Source organism: Eleutherodactylus coqui, chromosome 11 (assembly GCF_035609145.1).
Source record: "Eleutherodactylus coqui strain aEleCoq1 chromosome 11, aEleCoq1.hap1, whole genome shotgun sequence".
In the NCBI taxonomy this organism is placed as follows: domain Eukaryota; kingdom Metazoa; phylum Chordata; class Amphibia; order Anura; family Eleutherodactylidae; genus Eleutherodactylus; species Eleutherodactylus coqui.
In genome coordinates, this window is record NC_089847.1 from 24,818,877 (window position 1) to 24,832,168 (window position 13,292).

The window sequence follows — 13,292 nt, forward strand, 5'->3', positions numbered from 1 at the left end:
ATTCCAAAACTTTAACCACCTTCTGGTGAAGTCATTCTTTTCCTGATTTTGAGGTCTGCTTTGGGTCGTTGTTGTGCTGAAAGGTGAAATTCCTCTTCAGAGGCCTGAAGGTCTTGTGCCAAAATGGACTGATATTTGGAATTGTCCATAATCCCCTCCACCTTCACTAAAGCCCCAGCTCTAGCAGCAGAATAGCCCCCACACAATGCTGCCCCCGCCCTCCTCACTGCGGGTCCGACCGGTGGACTTCTGGTGATGCGCAGGGTTGGCTTTACACCAAACATACCTCTTTGGAATTCTGGCCGAAAAGTCCAACCTCAGTCTCATCAGCCGTAACACGTTGTCACACGTTTTTGTTTTTTTTTTTTTTGCTGTAGGTTTTGGCAAAACATAGCTGGCGTTGATGTATTTCTTTATTAGAAGAGGCTTCCATCTTGGTCCCCTTCTCCTGACTGATGCCTTCCAACAACCAGACCGCTCTGACGTGCTATAAGCTCTTTAATTCTTTTACTGAAAAATGCTACTAGTGAAATGTTAGGAAAATCCTGCAGGAAAAGCGGATATTTTTATGTGGCAACCCTGAATCCTTTTAGATGGCTGCTGTGGACTGACTACGGTACTATATAACATGAGATTAAATGTGATTGGCTAACAGGGATGCCTTTCGATATGGACCCCCATAGGAGGGCTCTGTACCATACGCAGAGTAGTGAATGCTCCGATATTTCTCTGCCGTATGAAAATGCGGCGTCCGCGCACTTGTGATTGTGGAAGAATGGAAGTCCATTGACTTTCATTGCCTCCATTCACTGTGTGTCACGCACGTGTGATACGTGGTGGAAAAACACCCATGGGCATGAGCCCGAATTCTGACAACCGCATCCCCAAAATATGAGGGTATTCACACTCGTGCAACCATATTATTTTAGTTTAATTTTTTTTTTACTTTTTCACCCAAAATGATTTGAGGTTGTTTTTTCCCCCAATGGAATTGTACAGATAACGGGTCACATTGAAGGAGGCAATAAATCTGAAATGATTCAGCTTTGTCAGATTTTTAACAGGGGTGTGTAGACTTATGTCCACTATTATCCGTCAAAACCCAAGTGCAAATGCAAAGTTCAGGTATTACAAGATTAAAATTAAGCAGGATCTCGGCCCAAACGTCTCGCTAGTAAACCCTGTTGGGGTGTACCAAGAGCGGTCGATCATTTATCCATATTGCACCATCCATGGGAAATCCCTAGCGTTTTCATGGTACAACAGGCTCGCATCACTTTGGGGTTGCAGGGCTCCTTTGGCGTGGCTGTCACAACCGTGGCAGAGGATTGCAGAGTTTCCCATATTGCTTTCAATGGAGCCAGCGACACGAGAGCATGCAGAAAGCCATGAAAACACCGCTCACGTGTATGACCCCATTCAAAAGAATGGACTTCATACTTGTCAGTCTCGCAATGCACAAATTATCACCCATGGGAAGCCGGCATAAAGGGTATGTTGGGATGGCGGAATTTTCCATGGCGAATTCCACTTTAAAAAAAACTCTCTCTTAATCTGCCGCGGTCTATTGCAGTTTTTGGCTTGGGTCTGCATTTGGATTTTGCCCTGTCAATGGGCAAAATCAGTATATGGAATTTTGGCACGAACACCATGTTTGTGTTAAGTGACATGTCACTACTTGGTGCGGAAACACAACTTTCCACATCCGAATAACACGTGGATTTGGCCTACTAATGGGCCAAACTCTGCATGCAAATCCATGGATTTTGACGTATTTAGAGGCGGGATTCGCCCTCAGATTTGTGTCGCAAATTTGAACTTGCGGTTGCTGAGGATCTGCTTACAGACTGGTCCCATTCTGGAATCTGGGTTGATTTGACCCACTATTTTTGTTTTTCTTCCTCTCTGATGTAGATTTCAAATCCACACTGTAAGAACTACAACCCAGCTTCCGATTGAAGTCAGCGAGGGTGGAGGGTGGGGGTAAAATACTGTGGAATCGGTGCTAAAAATACTCAGTTATGCCATGTGAATGGAGCCTTAAATGGTAGCTTTAGCACGGAAAAAGGATAAGTCTATGAAGTATCACAATTGTACTACTTTTTTTTTTTTTTCCTCCCCTAAGATGACCAAGATAATTACATTGCGTTCTAAATATTCACTTATCTGTGAAGACCCCAAATCACGTTCGCGATGTCTCCTTGCTTTTAAAAATTATTTTGTTTTCCTTTGTACAGTGCAGAAGATGCTCCTTTCTGAGAGTTGCAAGACTTGCGAAAATCTAAAATAAGACCCAACCTTATAATTTAGTTCAGAGCGAGTCGTGTTCTATAGCTGCAAATACCTGTTCGGCCGCTCTCCATCTCTCGCAGCGGTTTGCACAGCGTTTAGTGCGGCGTTTCAAATGCTGCATTGATTTCAGTTGGGCTTCTCAGACGGGCGTTCGAGTTGCCGTGTTTTCAACGCCACATTTTTCGAATGCGGTTTGCTGTATTTTAGTGCTTTAATGAACCTCATCAAAATAACGGGGTGCGTTAAATGCGTTTTATCAGACACGTGTGAGAGTGGCCAAAAACTAGAAAATCTGCAAAAGTTGTCCGACAAACTCTTGGGTATTGCACTTTTTTCCTTTCTGCTTTCAATGATTGAATTGAGAAATCTTGAAGTCTGCAGACGATGGAAGTACGGAAGAATAGAACTATTCCATAAAGGAGAAATTGAAAAGATCCGCACCTGGGTTTGGCATATCTGTCTGCCTGATCTAGTTATTCTACGCCAATTCTTACCATCATGTATAAACTATGGCGAGGCGCATCATAACGAACAATAGACGGTGAAGGGATGTGATATTACGCGGTGTGAACGAGGCCTTGTACTTTAGAAGAGCTGAAGGTATATTCTGTCTAATAGATTACTCACACGGCTGTAAACTTGGTCTGTGCGCTGCCCGTATCTACTACAGACTAGCCATTTGGGTCAGTCAGCCATTAATTTATAGTGGTCTATGTACAAGATAACGGAATATGGAAGGAACCTCGGCATGTCCTGTTCTCAGTCGTAGACGTGTGGGGCTCAGAACACGTACGCTGCCCCTGCGCGGTCTAGTGGTGGCTGCATCTGACTTTGTGGACCGTGTAAGACCTGATGGGACTGATATTGGTGTAGGTGGTCCCTTGTTTTGGGCCCCTGGAAGTAAGGCTGTGGGGTAAGCCCAACCTCCGATGACTAGATTCTCTCAGACTAGCGACTCTGACTCTTTCATACATAACTCCCCCCCCCCCAGTGATTTAAATTTTATGTATCCCAATGGAGAGGAGGGAGCAAAGTGCTGAGTCCTACCCAGAATCTGCTGGGAAATATGAAAGGTTACACCTCTGTAGTTCTAAAATATATATCCTCCATGATGCTGTTTGCTGGTTTCCTGTATATGAAAAGTTAGGAAGCAGTTTTCTCTTGTATACTATGTATAGTGTATAGCAGTGTTTCCCAATTCCAGTCCTCAGGGACCCCAACAGGTCATGTCTTCAGGATTTCCTCAGCATTACTCAGGTGATGTAATTATTGTCGGGCCTCAGACATTGCCACAGGGGTTCTTACCATAGGATATCCTGAAACACATGACCTGTTGGTGGTCCTTGAGGACTGGAGTTGGGGACCCCTGGTATATAGGAGCAAACTAAACAGATTACAGAGAGAACATACACTGCACTAGTGACTTGTGCAAAGTTTATTGTAAGTTTACTGTTCTCTAGCAGTTCTGAGATGAGTGCAGGATGCCCGGCTCTGCAGAGGAGGAGCTTCACTACTGAGCATGTGCAGAACAGTTTGGTCTCAACTAGGTCTTGAAGTAGCGTAAGGATACTTGGCCCAAGGCTGGCTGCACAAGGGCATATTGGCATTGCAGAATCTGGAGCAGGCGCCTGCCCCTGGATTACGCAGCAAATACCGCCCATAGCATGCAGTAGAAAAGCGCCCCCCACCCCCACCCACCGCACACGAGCGGAAATAAATTGTGTGGCAAAATCACGACATTAATGACATTACAAAATCACGTGTACAAAGCTGTGATATTCCTGTCGTCCATGTGAAAGGGGCCTAAGGCCGCAAAAAGTCATGAGGTTAGAAGGCCATTTTCCTCACTTCCGGGATAGGCTATAGTCACTGATTATATCGCTCAAGAAAGACTTCCAGGCCCCCTCCTAAATGCTTATCGAAATTGCCATCACCCCTCCTTCAGGCAGAGAGTTCCACAGTCTCACTGCTCTTACAGTAGAGAACCCCCTTCTATGTCGGTGTAGGAACCTTCTTTCCTCTAGACGTAGAGGATGCCCTCTTGTTACTGTCCTGGGTATAAACAGATCATGGAAGAGATCCTTGTATTGTCCCACATATATTTATACATGGTTAATGGATCATCCCTTTAGCCAGGTCCGCCCATTCCATTTATTACCTTAGTTGCCCGTCTTTGTACCCACTTGAGCTCTAATATGTCCTCCTTGAATGCCCCAAACTGTCCACAATATTCCATGTACGGTCTGACCAGTGACTTGTAAAGAGGAAGAGCAATGTTCTCGTCCTGCGCCTCTATACCTCTTCTGATGCACCCCATGATCCTATTTGCCTTGGCAGCAGCTGCCTGACACTGGTTACTCAATTTAAGCTTACGGTTAACTAAAATCCCTTAGTCCTTTTCTATGTCAGTGTTACTCAGTAGTTTCCCATCTAGTGTGTAATAGTGACATGTATTTCCGCTGCCTGTGTGCAGAACCTTACATCAGTGTTAAACCTCATTAGTTCGGCCCCCAACGTAAACAGATCCTCTTGCAGCCACATTCTGTCCTCTCTTGTGTTAGGTAGTTTTGTATCATTTACAAATATTGATATTTTACTGAGGTCATTAATATACTATAAAGAATAAAGCCCAAAACTGCCCCCCCCTGTGGTATCCAACTAGTAACGGTGACCCGATCAGAGTATTAACCATTAATAACCCCCTTCTGCTTTCTATCGCCGACCAGTTACCCCCTTACACACTGCACTTTATGGTACAGACTGTCACAGAATAAGTTAGATCAAACTCCAGCATGCTAAGCGTTTGGCCGTCCTTCCTACATCAGAAGTGAATGCTATCTTATCTGTCCAGGTGTTTCTCTATGAGCAAATATTTCTTCCTCCTCCTTTAGGCCTCATGTCCACGGGGAAAATCGGGCCCGCTACGGATTCTACATGTAGAATCCGTAGCGGGTCCCTCCTGCCCCGCGGACATGAGCGCTGAAAATAAGAATAAATAAGAATTTACCTATCCGTAGCGGGCGGCGAAGCTCTGCTCTTCCTCACGGCCGGATCTTCTTTTTCGGCCGGCGGATGAATTCCTGACGCCGGCGGCACGTCTCCGGCACGTCGTCGACGTGCCGGGCACATCCGCCGAGCCGAGGCAAGGAGATGCGGCCGTGAGGAAGAGAAGAGCTTCCCGACCCGCTGCGGGTGAGTAAATGCTTTAAATTCCTATTTTAGGTCTCCCGCGGATCCGGACGGCTTCCATAGGCTTCAATAGAAGCCCGCGGGAGCCGTCCCCGCGGGAGACCCGCATGAAAATGGAGCATGGTCCAGATTTTTTCATGCTCCATTTTTTTTAAAATCACTTTTATTGACGATCCGCGGGTATTTATCTACCCGCGGGTGGTCAATGCATCCCTATGGGGTGCGGATCCGCGCGCGGGAGAAGAGTTAAAATCCGCTGCGGATTTTAATTCTTATTTTCCCCGTGGACATGAGCCCTTAGTGCTCAACTGTAGAAATGTACAGAGCTACAATACAGCAATGGTGGAAGCCAGTAGACCGCTTGTACTTCTGTGCGCCTGTGACTTCTTGTGGCATATTGTCAGCTGCCGTATTATGGAGGTCTTCTTCTCCCCTGGAGGCCTTGCTATTGCTTCTATACGACACCATATGCAAACTCCATGCAGCGTCGCACAGCTCTGCCATGATCATGACTGCTAACCTGCTGTAGATCTGAGCGCCGGCGGTGGAGCTTCTGGATGTGGCATGTTTATAATGTCGGGAAAGTAGTATGTAAAGAAGTTTTATACGGAGGCACAATGAGATTGCTTTATAGCAACTTGTTCACTTTAGATCACATTTGCCAACTTTTTGAAGAAATTGTTTAAAGGGATTGCACCAGAATCATGCAGCACGGCGACGTCAAAATGAATGGCGCCGTGCCCAGGCAGGCGTGACCATCTCTCCCATTTGTTTCAATGGGTTGACAGAAATGGCGTACAAGTACTCAGCTATCTCCCATTGAGAATGAATGAAGCGGCACGTGCAACACCGCTCTGTTCAATCTCCTCACCGCACGGGGTGCAGTAAGCCTGCAATGAGAAGGAATGGGGGACACCCGTTCTTGATTGGGAGGGACGGGGGTGGGGGTTCAGCATTGAGACCCCCACTGATCACTCTTATCTATGGATAGATGATAAAAGGTGATTCTGGTAAACCCCTTTGAAGGCCGGCTTCCCGCAACAAAATCCCACTGTATTCCAACTGGAGTCTTTATATTCTGTACTGCGGATGGCCCGGCGGGCACAAATGCCCAATACAGATTAAACAGTCTGCACGGAATCCGCTTCAAAATAGAGCAGGCTGCAATTCTTCTCCCCCCACGCAATTGATTTTTGCTTGTGGGCAGGTAAAACCGCTTTTCCAGTATGGAATATGGAGGCGGACACCCGCTCCACATTCCGCGATGCAAATCCGTCGGTGTGCAGGCGGCTTGGTATAGGTTTCTCAGACACGCTATAAATGAATGTTGCTGCTTGGATATGGGGACAGGAGTTGCTGCCGAACATCGGTGCTTTGCTGTACAGACTTGTGTGCGCTGCTATGGTTTATTGCTTTGTGCTGTTAGACAACGCAGTATTTGCATTTCAAATGTCTATTAGTGTACATCTAACAGTCCTATGTCTTTCTTATTTCAGAATCTCCCTACAAGCTTGGGCAAAACACTGGATTTTTATATGCGACTAGCACATCGCGGCTTTCCACTATGGAGTCGGTAAATATCCAATTGCCGTTTTAACCTCTTGATACCACCTGCTGTACGCTCTGGCCGTAGAGCTTCCATTTGGGACTCGTCCTAGTATGAAAGTGGCTGTTGACAGACAACAGTATCGGTGGCCGGCTTTACAGCTCCTTTGCCCTTTAATTATATGCTTTACGGATTTCTGGATGTGAGGGGCTACGGCATGGTCTGCTTCTTGTATACAGTTTAGTGGCTTATGTGCTTTACTGTTTGGACGCTGCGGATGTCTTGTCTCCTCCAGTTGAAGCTCTGGTCCGGGGTGCAGGGTTATATTTAGGATATCTTGAGTACTGGCTTATTCTCATCGCTATGGTTTACGGCTCTTGCTGTTCTGTGACCTTAGAGACCTTTCAACTTTCTTTTGTAATGGTCTTTTTAATTTGCTAATGGGCACAGACTTTTACCCAGTTGTAGACTTTGCTCTGCATTTTCCGTCTTAGGACTGGCGTAGTTGGACTTGCACCTCTCACGTTGTAATTGGTTGTGCGTGATCCCTTTGAACTTGATGTGTAGATCTCAGGCGGTTATGTATGACTAAAGGGCGTTTGCAGAAACCGTGATGTTGGTTCAGGTAAACGGCAATCAGCTGATGAACTAGGTTTAAGTTGAACTAAGTTGTTCAAGTGGTTCTGCGATCAAAGGTTCAACCTAGAAGAAATGTATCGTGCATGATAATTGGTGACTGCATTTAAGAGATCTTTCCATCATTCATAGTGATTGGTAAAAACATGGCCGCTGCAGGAGCAAATGTGGGTGTAACTTCACCATCGAGGCTATCGTCTAGTCCGCCATATTGGATTTTGCCGGTTGAACTTCGATCAACAAGATTTTATATAATTTTTTTTATGCTTTTCACGACGGCTTCATATTCTATTGTATTGCACTTTTTTCCCCTTTTTAGTCCCCATTGATTTCCTCTCTCTGGCTGGAGTTCAGCAGGATTCTGCGCACATTTAGCATCACTTGGTATTTCTCGTTTGCTCTCCTCTCTTCTGTTGCATGTCTGGGCTCAAGCATCTTAATGGACTCATTTTCTGAGTGTTACATTGTGTGCTCTCCCCCGCACCATTTGCTTTATGCCTCGGAGCGGGCGTGTTCTTCACGTGACTTTTTCCATATAGTAGCTTGTTAACTCTGCTTATTTCTTTGTTTTGAGGCTGAGGCCTGGCTTCCGCTTTTGCTGCTTGCATGCAACCAGTTAACAAGCTCTGACATGGGAGACATTTACTTTTAATGCCTCTTCTGTTGTGCGTTAGGACAACAGCGCCAAAGTAAAGGATTTCTGTCTCGGCTTAAACTCTTTTTGCTGTTGTTGGTGCAGATGGTAAACTGATATCTCACTAACTTTGGTGTTTGTGAGAGGGCTGGCAGACATTGTGTTTTTCAGATATACTTTTTTTTTTCAGATGGTTTCCTGTTAATGCATTGTTCATTTCTTGTCACTGGATCACTAAAACACTTGTTCAAAGTGTCTTGTTTTTTTTTTTGTTTTTTTTTACCTTCCCTCGTGTTGTGCTGCTTGGTAGGGCTGCAGTAAAATTTGGACTCCATGTATAGTAAAAACCTAGAGTTCACTTAGTGCTTTGTTAATTCTGGATGTCTGAACGAAGCTTGTGCTAAATGACAAGGGGTGAAGTTGTCAAAAAAAAAAAATCAGACCCAAATGTAGCAGAAATGCAATCATTGAGCTTCATGTAGGTAAGAAGCATTGCAGCTGCAGTGCTTCGGGGTGTCGAATCATGGCCAGTGGTATCAAAGAACCATCAATGTGTATGCAGTCTGAGTCCTGACAGCATCATATGCCGCCGGTACCCTGGATTTCATGCCAATTTAGAAACTCTTTCAGGCCTTTCTATTGGATCGCTGAAGTAATCAAGCTTGCAGCAAATTGGAGGAAATGCACTTCAGGCACATAGGAGGGGATTAATTAAAGGGATTCTGAGACTAATGTCCCATTTGGACTGGATGACAGTCATCTGAACGGGTGCGGACGTCATCACATGGTTGATGCTTGTGCAGTGTGTATAGATAAGCAGATCACTGCTGGCTTCTCTCTCAGTGCTGCTCAGCGCCGCTCATTCTATGGGAAGCGCTAAGCTGGGAACGGTTACACTTAGCAGGAAGCCAGCGATTTATTTTTTTATTTAATTTTTTCTTATGCTGGTTGAAAGTGTGTGACCAGCAAACCTTAAAGGAATAGTGCACGATGGCTACGAATTTTAGCCCTGACGATTGCGCAAATTTTTATTTTGAATGAGTTTTGCATCATAATTGTCCAGTGGAAATGGCCTCAACCTATTGATTTACCAGGCCATCAAATGTCAGATCTTTTGTGGGTCCTTTATTCGGGACCCCTGCCGATCAGCAGTCTGAGGTGGCTGTGGCAGTTGTGCCTGGTATTGCAGCCCAGTCGTGTCACTTAAAAGGGACTGATCTACTCTCAGGCCATATGACCATTGAAAGTGAAGTAATAGGCCTGATAAGAGACTGCGGCTCTCGCTCAAACTCTGCAGGGTCTGCAATCAGCTTAGTGGGGTCCCGTGCTGCAGATCCCCACTGACCTGAGGATAGGTCATTAAGATCTTAAGTCATGATCGTGGGTAAGAGGGATTCTGTTGGATTAACATGCATATTTTTTTTTTCTTTTAATGGCGCATGTCACTTGTGATACAGTTGTATATACAAGTATTAGCCTTTTGTACTTAAATGAAGTGTGGATTAAAACTTGCATATGAAATACCAGAGAACCTGTCACTGGATAAAGGTGGCTCTGCTAGCAGCGTGATGCTGTAGTCCTAGTCCTGCTGACCCCCTTCCCACCCCCACATAATCCCCTCCCTATGCCTGGGAGCTCTTTTAGCTCCAGCACTGGTAATGTGTCAAGTGGGCAATCCCCCCCCCACCCCCTCCCCCACCCCACTCTGAGTGACAGTTCATTACCCATTGAGATTGAGTGGTAGGGATCGCCCACTTCACACTATGACTTTGCCCATCTGGGTAAAAGTAGGAGAATATGGGGATGGAGTCAACAGGGCTGCAGCTAACAGCACTTATATTATCTAGTGATGGGTCCCTTTTTTCTCTCTTAACCCCCCCCCATCCCCCCAGTGCAGACAAGAACTTGCCATTTAGATAACTTTTTAAGATTCAAACTTCTGCTTCAAAATATGCAGTGATCGGAGTTCATTACTTGTCGTCACATTTCCTGTGCCTATATGAGTTGGGCCGCCTCCACACGGCAGAGCCAGATACCGAATGGGGGTTCCTGCAGCCGATCCCGTCTGACCGTGGCCGGCGACCCTGCGTGCTTGTCATTTACTTTCTTCGTTTGTACTGCGGGGGGTCGCGGCGAGCTGCCATCGGGCAGGTGCAGTTTTTAGATTTGAAAACCAAAAATGTCAATTTTTCCAGCATCATCGCTTGACGATGATTCCGCTTGGGTTTTATCAGAAAGCAAAACTAATGTGTGGGAATGTTGTAAAGCAGGGGGGCACAACTTTTTCTGGTCTGAGGCCTACTTTGCTGTACTGAACCACTTGTAAGGGCTGCAAGGGTGTTCCCAAGTATATGTTCTAATAAAGTGAAGCAAGTTCCACTTCCGGGACTCCCACCTATTGGGAGAATGGGGGTCCCCCCAAATCAGCATTACAGAGGAGGAGACAACGCATGCGGCTCTCTCCATTGTAGATGGTGGATGTTGAGGTAACAGCCCGGCATTTCATAAGCCCTATAAACTACATTGGAGAGAGCTGAATGTATATACGATGCTTCTGACTCAAATACTCATGTCTGGGGGTGCCAAATGGGTCAAAAGACTGTATTCTAGCATGCAAGGGACTCTGACAAGGACATACACTGCACCCCCCAGTACTAGTCCGCTCTGTTGCCCTGCTATGTGCCACTCTTTACCCTGACATGGAAACCTATGAGTGAACGGCCATGTATAAATATTTGTGCCCAGATGACTGGGGCTGCACAGAATGGCAATGCGGACCACATGTTGGCCCCCCCCCCCCCCCCCCCCGTTGTAAAGCGCCAACAAAAAAAAAATAAACGTCCTCCCGGTCCCTTTCATACCAGTTGCATAGTGTTCATGGCTGCATCTCTACCAAGCAGTCATATGTACAACGCAAGGCATGTGATGCCGCTTCTTCAGGGGTCGGAGCAGAGGACACCAATTCCAGCCCTGTACTGAGATGCCATTTAGGGAATCGAGTCCAGCTTGTTCGTTTTTAATTTTGACATTCCCAGCACATTCGTGTCCCCCTCCACCGTAGAGACGTGTCGGGTGGGCAATTTATGGCCGTTGACAGCCAGGAATAAAACTGTCCCCCTGCAGTGTTCCTGCTCGCTATACTCCTCTGACTGAATATATGCGCTTTAGAAATGCAGTGAGGGTTTTCACCCATTCTCTAAATCTGTTATGTTGGTAGATTGCAGTTTAAATATGCTGTGGTTTAGGAGGCTCGTCTGTTGTTGCTACGCAACATGTTATTCTGTTCTTCTGTGAGATGAGGAATTTTTTTATTTTTTTTAAAAGTCTAAAATTGATTTTACCCTTCGCCTTAAATGCTGCATCAGCGGTTACCTTGTCACAGGACACCGAGCGCGCGAAGATTCCTTAAACCGGAGTAACTGTTTCTGCCATTCAGATCATCGGGTCTGACAAAAACTCCAGACTTATTTGACTCCCCGGCGACGGCTGTAAACAGCAAAAAGTTGTCAGCAAGAAATATTTACGTGCTTTTAATTTTGCCGTGGTGTTTTTTTTATTTTTTTTTTTTAGTGGAGAAAGTCCGCTGACGTTTGTGACTTTCTCCACAGCCGTTCAGCACTTTGAGCACCGCCGGATGAAACGTGTTTGAGGCGTGAGCCAGGGTTGTCGCGGTCTGCATCGGATGGCTTGGGTCACGGAGGATGCTGCTTCATCCAGGGCATGTTTGAGAGCGGTGTTGTAGTGTTCGGCAGCCGGGTTGGGGCAAGGGAGGACCGAGATGGGGGACAGAGGACTGGAGGGACTCGGCAATGTCCTGGGTGTGAATGGCCTGAAGGTTCCTGTAAGTACAGTAGGTAGGTGGGTCTGGAGAGATGCAGAGCTTGACAGAGAGAGAGGAGGTTATGGTCCGAGGGCAGAAGTGGGAAGCTGAGCAGAGACTGAGGAAGACCAGATCCAGAGTATTGCCATCCCTGTGAGTGGGAGAGGCTGTGAGTTGAGACACCAAGGGAGGAGGTGAGCGATAGAAGCTGAGGCAGATGGGGTCATTGGTGAAGGCGAAGAGCACCTGGGGGTGGTAGATTACTTCTCGCATGGACAGCCGGTGGAAAATGCTGTAGCATATCTACCTCAAACGACAAGAAGGTGAGGTGAGGGTACCAGGGGGATGACCTGGTAGGTACTTTGCTGAGAGAGAAGAGCACCTACTCTTCCACCTCACCTGTCTTCTGGTCTTGGGATATGGGAGAACTGCAGGCCATTGTAAGATAGTGCAGCAGGGGAGGCCGTGTTAGCCTGCTGTATCCACGTTTATGTGAGAGCTAGCAGATTACGTATCTCACGCACGCGGTCATGCGCAGTGTGACTGTTTTTTTTTGTATTTAATTTCCTGCTCTGTTTCATAGCTGGGTTGCGTATGAATCGCTGGCCATACACCATGTATTGCATATGGGCAGTGTTGCATACACTGCCCATACTGATGTATAGGGCTTACACTGCGTGGTATGCGGAGAAATAGAGCATGGTGCGATCAGTCACCGATGTGTTCGGACTCTGTGAAGGTCAGTTAAATGAGCGTTGATCTCATTGATCGGAGCTCATCATCGGGACATCTGGGTATGTAAAATGGTTATCACCCTGTTCTGTCTGTGCCCCAGTAGTGATTGAGAAGCCCTAAACAATGCTGCTATGGTGACCAAATGAACCTGTGGAATAAGTTGGCGCTATACAAATAAAGATTATTAGTAGTAGTAGCATTTCTTTTGGTTGCTGAGATCTGGTTGAAGGACTCCTGAAGCTTTCCTGGTTGGACAGTGATGATATAATATAATATATAATGGCTTGATGCACAAACCTCCCAGCAGAGTGTTTGGTGCCATTAGGAACAGTTTACGTATCTACTTACATTTTCGTACAGCAGGCTTGATGAAGATAAGTGATTATCTGGTTGCTATTGGCAACACCAACTTCTTAAACAGTTCTATGTATTTAAGTAAA

General features: G+C 46.1%; 1 protein-coding gene across 3 annotated transcripts in view; it reads left to right on the forward strand.

Moving 5' to 3' along the window:
• The window catches only part of ANKRD11 (ankyrin repeat domain containing 11), a 187,086-nt gene that overhangs the window by 21,188 nt on the left and 152,606 nt on the right, over window positions 1–13,292 (forward strand). For 2 of the 3 annotated variants that reach the window (XM_066582959.1, XM_066582962.1), the window contains exon 2: window positions 6,978–7,054. The exons of the other annotated variant lie outside the window; for it this stretch is intronic. The gene's annotated coding sequence lies outside the window, so the exon portion shown is untranslated. The remainder of the gene's footprint in view (window positions 1–6,977; window positions 7,055–13,292) is intronic. 3 annotated transcript variants of the gene reach the window in all.